Here is a 12,164-nt window from a genome sequence, read left to right as displayed (position 1 = left end):
GCTCATGACCATACCATGCCCATGACCATACCCTGCCCATGACTATTCATTGGCCGTGTACATATCTTGCCCATGATCATTCATTGGCCATGTACATACCTTGCCCACGAACATTCAATGCCCATGACCATTCATTGCCCATGACCATACCTTGCCCTTGACCATACACTGCCCATGCCCATACCATACCATGCCCATGACCATACCATACCATACCATGCCCATGACCATTCATTGGCCATGTACATATCTTGCCCATGACCATTCATTGCCCATGACCATACCGTACCCTGCCCATGACCATACCCTTCCTATGACCATACCTTGCTCATGGCCATACTTTGCCTATGACCATACCTTGCTCATGGCCATACTTTGCCTATGACCATACCTTGCCCGTGACCATACCTTGCCCGTGACCATACCTTGCCCGTGACCAAACCTTGCCCGTGACCATACCTTGCCCGTGACCATACCTTGTCCGTGACCATACCTTGCCCGTGACCATACCTTGCCCGTGACCATACCTTGCCCATGACCATACCTTGCCCATGACCATTTATTGCCCATGACCATACCTTGACCGTGACCATACCTTGTCCGTGACCATACCTTGCCCATGACCATACTCTACCCATGACCATTCATTGGCCATGTACATACATTGCCCACGACCATTCATTGCCCATGACCATACTTTGCCCATGACCATACCTTGCCCGTGACCATACCTTGCCCGTGACCATACCTTGCCCGTGACCATACCTTGCCCGTGACCATACCTTGCCCGTGACCATACCTTGTCCGTGACCATACCTTGCCCGTGACCATACCTTGCCCGTGACCATACCTTGCCCATGACCATACCTTGCCCATGACCATTTATTGCCCATGACCATACCTTGACCGTGACCATACCTTGTCCGTGACCATACCTTGCCCATGACCATACTCTACCCATGACCATTCATTGGCCATGTACATACATTGCCCACGACCATTCATTGCCCATGACCATACTTTGCCCATGACCATACCTTGCCCATGACCATACCTTGCTCATGACCATACCCTGCCCATGATCATTCATTGGCCATGTACATACCTTGTCCATGGCCATTCATTGACATATGACCATTCATTGGCCATGTACATACCTTTCCCGTGACTATTCATTGCCCATGACCATTCATTGGCCATGTACATACCTTGCCCATGACCATTCACTGCCCATGACCATGGCTTGCCCATGACCATACCATGCCCATGACCATACCATACCATGCCCATGACCATACCATGCCCATGCCCATGCCCATGACCATAACCATACCATACCCTGCCCATGACCATACCATGCCCATGACCATACCCTCCCCATGACCATTCATTGGCCATTTACATACCTTTCCCATGACCATTCATTGCCTATGACCATTCATTGGCCATGTACATACCTTGCCCATGACCATACCCTGCCCATGACCATACCCTGCCCATGACCATACCTTGCTCATGACCATACTTTGCCCATGACCATACCTTGCCCATGACCATACCCTTCCTATAACCATATTTTGCTCATGACCATACCCTGCCAATGGCCATTCATTGGCCATGTACATACCTTTCCCATGACCATTCATTGCCAATGACCATTCATTGGCCATGTACATGCCTTGCCCATGACCATACCTTGCTCATGACCATACTTTGCCTATGACCATACCTTGCCCATGACCATACCCTTCCTATGACCATATTTTGCTCATGACCATACCCTTCCCATGACCATACCCTCCCCACGACCATACCCTCCCCACGACCATACCCTGCCCACGACCATACCCTGCCCACGACCATACCCTGCCCATGACCATACCCTGCCCATGACCATACCCTGCCCATGACCATACCCTGCCTTTGACCATACCATGCCCATGACCATACCCTGCCAATGGCCATTCATTGGCCATGTACATACCTTTCCCATGACCATTCATTTCCCATGAACATTCATTGGCCATGTACATACCTTGCCCATGACCATACCATGCCCATGAGCATACCTTGCCCATCACCATAACTTGCCCATGACCATACCCTTCCTATGACCATACCTTGCCCATGACCATACACTTCCCATGACGATACGCTTCCCACGACCATACACTGCCCACGACCATACCCTGCCCATGACCATACCTTGCCCATAACCATACCTTGCCCATGACCATACCTTGCCCATGACCATACCTTGCCCATGACCATAGCTTGCCCATGACCATATCTTGCCCATGACCATACCTTTCCCATGACCATACCCTGCCCATGATCATTCATTGGCCATGTACATACCTTGCCTATGACCATTCAATGCCCATGACCATTCATTGCCCATGACCATACCTTGCCCGTGACCATACCTTGGCCATGACCATACCTTGCCCATGGCATACCTTGACCATGACCATACCTTGCCCATGACCATTCACTGCCCTTGACCATACCATACCCATGACCATTCATTGGTCATGTACATGCCTTGCCCATGACCATTCGTTGCCCATGACCATTCATTGTCCATGACCATACTTTGCCCATGACCATACTTTGCCCATGACCATACTTTGCCCATGACCATACCCTGCCCATGACCATACCATGCCCATGACCATATCCTGCCCATGCCCATTCATTGGCCATGTACATACCTTTCCCATGACCATTCATTGCCCATGACCATTCATTGCCCATGACCATACGTTGCCCATGACCATACCTTGCCCATGACCATACCCTTCCTATGACCATACCTTGCGCATGACCATACCCTTCCCATGACCATACCCTTCCCACGACCATACCCTGCCCACGACCATACCCTGCCCACGACCATACCCTGCCCACGACCATACCTTGCCCATGACCATACCATGCCCATGACCATACCCTGCCCATGACCATACCCTTCCCATGACCATACCCTTCCCACGACCATACCCTGCCCACGACCATACCCTGCCCATGACCATACCCTGCCCACGACCATACCCTGCCAATGGCCATTCATTGGCCATGTACATACCTTTCCCATGACCATTCATTCCCCATGACCATTCATTGGCCATTTACATACCTTTCCCATGACCATTCATTGCCTATGACCATTCATTGGCCATGTACATACCTTGCCCATGACCATACCCTGCCCAAGACCATACCCTGCCCATGACCATACCTTGCTCATGACCATACTTTGCCCATGACCATACCTTGCCCATGACCATACCCTTCCTATAACCATATTTTGCTCATGACCATACCCTGCCCACGACCATACCCTGCCCATGACCATACCCTGCCTTTGACCATACCATGCCCATGACCATACCCTGCCAATGGCCATTCATTGGCCATGTACATACCTTTCCCATGACCATTCATTGCCAATGACCATTCATTGGCCATGTACATGCCTTGCCCATGACCATACCTTGCTCATGACCATACTTTGCCTATGACCATACCTTGCCCATGACCATACCCTTCCTATGACCATATTTTGCTCATGACCATACCCTTCCCATGACCATACCCTCCCCACGACCATACCCTCCCCACGACCATACCCTGCCCACGACCATACCCTGCCCACGACCATACCCTGCCCATGACCATACCCTGCCCATGACCATACCCTGCCCATGACCATACCCTGCCTTTGACCATACCATGCCCATGACCATACCCTGCCAATGGCCATTCATTGGCCATGTACATACCTTTCCCATGACCATTCATTGCCCATGACCATTCATTGCCCATGACCATACGTTGCCCATGACCATTCACTGCCCTTGACCATACCATACCCATGACCATTCATTGGTCATGTACATGCCTTGCCCATGACTATTCGTTGCCCATGACCATTCATTGTCCATGACCATACTTTGCCCATGACCATACTTTGCCCATGACCATACTTTGCCCATGACCATACCCTGCCCATGACCATACCATGCCCATGACCATATCCTGCCCATGCCCATTCATTGGCCATGTACATACCTTTCCCATGACCATTCATTGCCCATGACCATTCATTGCCCATGACCATACGTTGCCCATGACCATACCCTGCCCATGACCATACCCTTCTCATGACCATACCTTGCTCATGACCATACCTTGCCCATGACCATACCTTGCCCATGACCATACCCTTCCTATGACCATACCTTGCGCATGACCATACCCTTCCCATGACCATACCCTTCCCACGACCATACCCTGCCCACGACCATACCCTGCCCACGACCATACCCTGCCCACGACCATACCTTGCCCATGACCATACCATGCCCATGACCATACCCTGCCCATGACCATACCCTTCCCATGACCATACCCTTCCCACGACCATACCCTGCCCACGACCATACCCTGCCCATGACCATACCCTGCCCACGACCATACCCTGCCAATGGCCATTCATTGGCCATGTACATACCTTTCCCATGACCATTCATTCCCCATGACCATTCATTGGCCATTTACATACCTTTCCCATGACCATTCATTGCCTATGACCATTCATTGGCCATGTACATACCTTGCCCATGACCATACCCTGCCCAAGACCATACCCTGCCCATGACCATACCTTGCTCATGACCATACTTTGCCCATGACCATACCATGCCCATGACCATACCCTTCCTATGACCATATTTTGCTCATGACCATACCCTGCCCACGACCATACCCTGCCCATGACCATACCCTGCTTTTGACCATTCCATGCCCATGACCATACCCTGCCAATGGCCATTCACTGGCCATGTACATACCTTTCCCATGACCATTCATTGCCAATGACCATTCATTGGCCATGTACATGCCTTGCCCATGACCATACCTTGCTCATGACCATACTTTGCCTATGACCATACCTTGCCCATGACCATACCCTTCCTATGACCATATTTTGCTCATGACCATACCCTTCCCATGACCATACCCTCCCCACGACCATACCCTCCCCACGACCATACCCTCCCCACGACCATACCCTGCCCAAGACCATACCCTGCCCATGACCATACCCTGCCCATGACCATACCCTGCCCATGACCATACCATGCCCATGACCATACCCTGCCAATGGCCATTCATTGGCCATGTACATACCTTTCCCATGACCATTCATTGCCCATGAACATTCATTGGCCATGTACATACCTTGCCCATGTTCATACCATGCCCATGACCATACCTTGCCCATGACCATAACTTGCCCATGACCATACCCTTCCTATGACCATACCTTGCCCATGACCATACACTTCCCATGACGATACGCTTCCCACGACCATACCCTGCCCACGACCATACCCTGCCCATGACCATACCTTGCCCATAACCATACCTTGCCCATGACCATACCTTGCCCATGACCATACCTTGCCCATGACCATACCTTGCCCATGACCATATCTTGCCCATGACCATACCTTTCCCATGACCATACCCTGCCCATGATCATTCATTGGCCATGTACATACCTTGCCTATGACCATTCAATGCCCATGACCATTCATTGCCCATGACCATACCTTGCCCGTGACCATACCTTGGCCATGACCATACCTTGCCCATGGCATACCTTGACCATGACCATACCTTGCCCATGACCATTCACTGCCCTTGACCATACCATACCCATGACCATTCATTGGTCATGTACATGCCTTGCCCATGACCATTCGTTGCCCATGACCATTCATTGTCCATGACCATACTTTGCCCATGACCATACTTTGCCCATGACCATACTTTGCCCATGACCATACCCTGCCCATGACCATACCATGCCCATAACCATATCCTGCCCATGCCCATTCATTGGCCATGTACATACCTTTCCCATGACCATTCATTGCCCATGACCATTCATTGCCCATGACCATACGTTGCCCATGACCATACCCTGCCCATGACCATACCCTTCTCATGACCATACCTTGCTCATGACCATACCTTGCCCATGACCATACCTTGCCCATGACCATACCCTTCCTATGACCATACCTTGCGCATGACCATACCCTTCCCATGACCATACCCTTCCCACGACCATACCCTGCCCACGACCATACCCTGCCCACGACCATACCCTGCCCACGACCATACCTTGCCCATGACCATACCATGCCCATGACCATACCCTGCCCATGACCATACCCTGCCCATGACCATACCTTGCCCATGACCATATCCATACCCTGCCCATGACCATACCCTGCCCACGACCATACCCTGCCAATGGCCATTCATTGGCCATGTACATACCTTTCCCATGACCATTCATTCCCCATGACCATTCATTGGCCATGTACATACCTTGCCCATGACCATTCACTGCCCATGACCATGCCTTGCCCATGACCATGCCTTGCCCATGACCATGCCTTGCCCATGACCATACCATACCATGCCCATGACCATACCCTGCCCATGACTATACCATGCCCATGACCATTCATTGGCCATGTACATACCTTTCCCATGACCATACCTTGCCCATGACCATACCCTTCCTATAACCATACCTTGCTCATAACCATACTTTGCCCATGACCATACCTTGCCCATGACCATTCCTTGCCCATGACCATTCCTTGCCCATGACCATACCCTTCCTATGACCATACCTTGCGCATGACCATACCCTTCCCATGACCATACCCTTCCCACGACCATACCCTGCCCACGACCATACCCTGCCCACGACCATACCCTGCCCACGACCATACCTTGCCCATGACCATACCATGCCCATGACCATACCCTGCCCATGACCATACCCTTCCCATGACCATACCCTTCCCACGACCATACCCTGCCCACGACCATACCCTGCCCATGACCATACCCTGCCCACGACCATACCCTGCCAATGGCCATTCATTGGCCATGTACATACCTTTCCCATGACCATTCATTCCCCATGACCATTCATTGGCCATTTACATACCTTTCCCATGACCATTCATTGCCTATGACCATTCATTGGCCATGTACATACCTTGCCCATGACCATACCCTGCCCAAGACCATACCCTGCCCATGACCATACCTTGCTCATGACCATACTTTGCCCATGACCATACCTTGCCCATGACCATACCCTTCCGATGACCATATTTTGCTCATGACCATACCCTGCCCACGACCATACCCTGCCCATGACCATACCCTGCCTTTGACCATACCATGCCCATGACCATACCCTGCCAATGGCCATTCACTGGCCATGTACATACCTTTCCCATGACCATTCATTGCCAATGACCATTCATTGGCCATGTACATGCCTTGCCCATGACCATACCTTGCTCATGACCATACTTTGCCTATGACCATACCTTGCCCATGACCATACCCTTCCTATGACCATATTTTGCTCATGACCATACCCTTCCCATGACCATACCCTCCCCACGACCATACCCTCCCCACGACCATACCCTCCCCACGACCATACCCTGCCCACGACCATACCCTGCCCATGACCATACCCTGCCCATGACCATACCCTGCCCATGACCATACCATGCCCATGACCATACCCTGCCAATGGCCATTCATTGGCCATGTACATACCTTTCCCATGACCATTCATTGCCCATGAACATTCATTGGCCATGTACATACCTTGCCCATGTTCATACCATGCCCATGACCATACCTTGCCCATGACCATAACTTGCCCATGACCATACCCTTCCTATGACCATACCTTGCCCATGACCATACACTTCCCATGACGATACGCTTCCCACGACCATACCCTGCCCACGACCATACCCTGCCCATGACCATACCTTGCCCATAACCATACCTTGCCCATGACCATACCTTGCCCATGACCATACCTTGCCCATGACCATACCTTGCCCATGACCATATCTTGCCCATGACCATACCTTTCCCATGACCATACCCTGCCCATGATCATTCATTGGCCATGTACATACCTTGCCTATGACCATTCAATGCCCATGACCATTCATTGCCCATGACCATACCTTGCCCGTGACCATACCTTGGCCATGACCATACCTTGCCCATGGCATACCTTGACCATGACCATACCTTGCCCATGACCATTCACTGCCCTTGACCATACCATACCCATGACCATTCATTGGTCATGTACATGCCTTGCCCATGACCATTCGTTGCCCATGACCATTCATTGTCCATGACCATACTTTGCCCATGACCATACTTTGCCCATGACCATACTTTGCCCATGACCATACCCTGCCCATGACCATACCATGCCCATAACCATATCCTGCCCATGCCCATTCATTGGCCATGTACATACCTTTCCCATGACCATTCATTGCCCATGACCATTCATTGCCCATGACCATACGTTGCCCATGACCATACCCTGCCCATGACCATACCCTTCTCATGACCATACCTTGCTCATGACCATACCTTGCCCATGACCATACCTTGCCCATGACCATACCCTTCCTATGACCATACCTTGCGCATGACCATACCCTTCCCATGACCATACCCTTCCCACGACCATACCCTGCCCAGGACCATACCCTGCCCACGACCATACCCTGCCCACGACCATACCTTGCCCATGACCATACCATGTCCATGACCATACCCTGCCCATGACCATACCCTGCCCATGACCATACCTTGCCCATGACCATATCCATACCCTGCCCATGACCATACCCTGCCCACGACCATACCCTGCCAATGGCCATTCATTGGCCATGTACATACCTTTCCCATGACCATTCATTCCCCATGACCATTCATTGGCCATGTACATACCTTGCCCATGACGTTTCACTGCCCATGACCATGCCTTGCCCATGACCATGCCTTGCCCATGACCATGCCTTGCCCATGACCATACCATACCATGCCCATGACCATACCCTGCCCATGACCATACCATGCCCATGACCATTCATTGGCCATGTACATACCTTTCCCATGACCATACCTTGCCCATGACCATACCCTTCCTATAACCATACCTTGCTCATAACCATACTTTGCCCATGACCATACCTTGCCCATGACCATTCCTTGCCCATGTCCATTCCTTGCCCATGACCATAACTTGCCCATGACCATACCCTTCCTATGACCATACCTTGCTCATGACCATACACTTCCCATGACCATACGCTTCCCACGACCATACCCTGCCCACGACCATACCCTGCCCACGACCATACCCTGCCCATGACCATACCTTGCCCATGACCATACCTTGCCCATAACCATACCTTGCCCATGACCATATCTTGCCCATGACCATATCTTGCCTACGACCATTCAATGCCCATGACCATTCATTGCCCATGACCATACCTTGCCCATAACCATACCCTGCCCATGATCATTCATTGGCCATGTACATACCTTGCCTACGACCATTCAATGCCCATGACCATTCATTGCCCATGACCATACCTTGCCCGTGACCATACCTTGGCCATGACCATATCTTGCCCATGGCATACCTTTACCATGACCATACCTTGCCCATGACCATTCACTGCCCATGATCATACCTCGCCCATGATCATACCTTGCCTATGACCATACCTTGCCCATGACCATACCTTGCCCTTGACCATACCACATCCATGACCATTCATTGGTCATGTACATGCCTTGCCCATGACCATTCGTTGCCCATGACCATTCATTGTCCATGACCATACTTTGCCCATGACCATACTTTGCCCATAACCATACCCTGCCCATGACCATACCTTGCCCATGACCATACCCTGCCCATGACCATATCCTGCCCATGCCCATTCATTGGCCATGTACATACCTTTCCCATGACTATTCATTGCCCATGACCATTCATTGGCCATGTACATACCTTGCCCATGACCGTTCATTGCCCATGACCATACGTTGCCCATGACCATACCCTGCCCATGACCCATACCCTTCTCATGACATACATTGCTCATGACCATACTTTGCCCATGACCATACCTTGCCCATGACCATACCCTTCCTATGACCATACCTTGCTCATGACCATACACTTCCCATGACCATACGCTTCCCATGACCATATCCTGCCCACGACCATACCCTGCCCACGACCATACCTTGCCCATAACCATACCTTGCCCATAACCATACCTTGCCCTTGACCATATCTTGCCCATGACCATACCTTTCTCATGACCATACCCTGCCCATTATCATTCATTGGCCATGTACATACCTTGCCTACGACCATTCAATGCCCATGACCATTCATTGCCCATGACCATACCTTGCCCGTGACCATACCTTGGCCATTACCATATCTTGCCCATGGCATACCTTTACCATGACCATACCTTGCCCATGACCATTCACTGCCCATGATCATACCTCGCCCATGATCATACCTTGCCTATGACCATACCTTGCCCATGACCATACCACACCCATGACCATTCATTGGTCATGTACATGCCTTGCCCATGACCATTCTTTGCCCATGACCATTCATTGTCCATGACCATACTTTGCCCATGACCATACTTTGCCCATAACCATACCCTGCCCATGACCATACCTTGCCCATGACCATACCCTGCCCATGACCATACCATGCCCATGACCATATCCTGCCCATGCCCATTCATTGGCCATGTACATACCTTTCCCATGACCATTCATTGCCCATGACCATTCATTGGCCATGTACATACCTTGCCCATGACCGTTCATTGCCCATGACCATACGTTGCCCATGACCATACCCTGCCCATGACCCATACCCTTCTCATGACATACCTTGCTCATGACCATACTTTGCCCATGACCATACCTTGCCCATGACCATACCCTTCCTATGACCATACCTTGCTCATGACCATACACTTCCCATGACCATACACTTCCCATGACCATACGCTTCCCATGACCATACCCTGCCCACGACCATACCTTGCCCATAACCATACCTTGCCCATAACCATACCTTGCCCATGACCATACCTTGCCCATGACCATATCTTGCCCATGACCATACCTTGCCCATGACCATACCCTGCCCATGATCATTCATTGGCCATGTACATACCTTGCTTACGACCATTCATTACCCATGACCATTCATTGCCCATGACCATACCTTGCCCGTGACCATACCTTGGCCATGACCATACCTTGCCCATGACATACCTTGACCTTGACCTTGACCATGACCTTGACCATGACCATACCTTGCCCATGACCATTCACTGCCCATGATCATACCTCGCCCATGATCATACCTTGCCTATGACCATACCTTGCCCATGACCATACCACACCCATGACCATTCATTGGTCATGTACATGCCTTGCCCATGACCATTCGTTGCCCATGACCATTCATTGTCCATGACCATACTTTGCCCATGACCATACTTTGCCCATAACCATACCCTGCCCATGACCATACCTTGCCCATGACCATACCCTGCCCATGACCATACCATGCCCATGACCATATCCTGCCCATGCCCATTCATTGGCCATGTACATACCTTTCCCATGACCATTCATTGCCCATGACCATTCATTGGCCATGTACATACCTTGCCCATGACCGTTCATTGCCCATGACCATACGTTGCCCATGACCATACCCTGCCCATGACCCATACCCTTCTCATGACATACCTTGCTCATGACCATACTTTGCCCATGACCATACCTTGCCCATGACCATACCCTTCCTATGACCATACCTTGCTCATGACCATACACTTCCCATGACCATACACTTCCCATGACCATACGCTTCCCATGACCATACCCTGCCCACGACCATACCTTGCCCATAACCATACCTTGCCCATAACCATACCTTGCCCATGACCATACCTTGCCCATGACCATATCTTGCCCATGACCATACCTTGCCCATGACCATACCCTGCCCATGATCATTCATTGGCCATGTACATACCTTGCTTACGACCATTCATTACCCATGACCATTCATTGCCCATGACCATACCTTGCCCGTGACCATACCTTGGCCATGACCATACCTTGCCCATGACATACCTTGACCTTGACCTTGACCATGACCA

Source organism: Saccoglossus kowalevskii, chromosome 12 (genome assembly GCF_978046115.1).
Source record: "Saccoglossus kowalevskii chromosome 12, keSacKowa6.1, whole genome shotgun sequence".
Classification (NCBI taxonomy): Eukaryota; Metazoa; Hemichordata; class Enteropneusta; family Harrimaniidae; genus Saccoglossus; species Saccoglossus kowalevskii.
The sequence above is the reverse complement of the archived record's forward strand: the minus strand, read 5'-3'. Positions refer to the sequence as shown.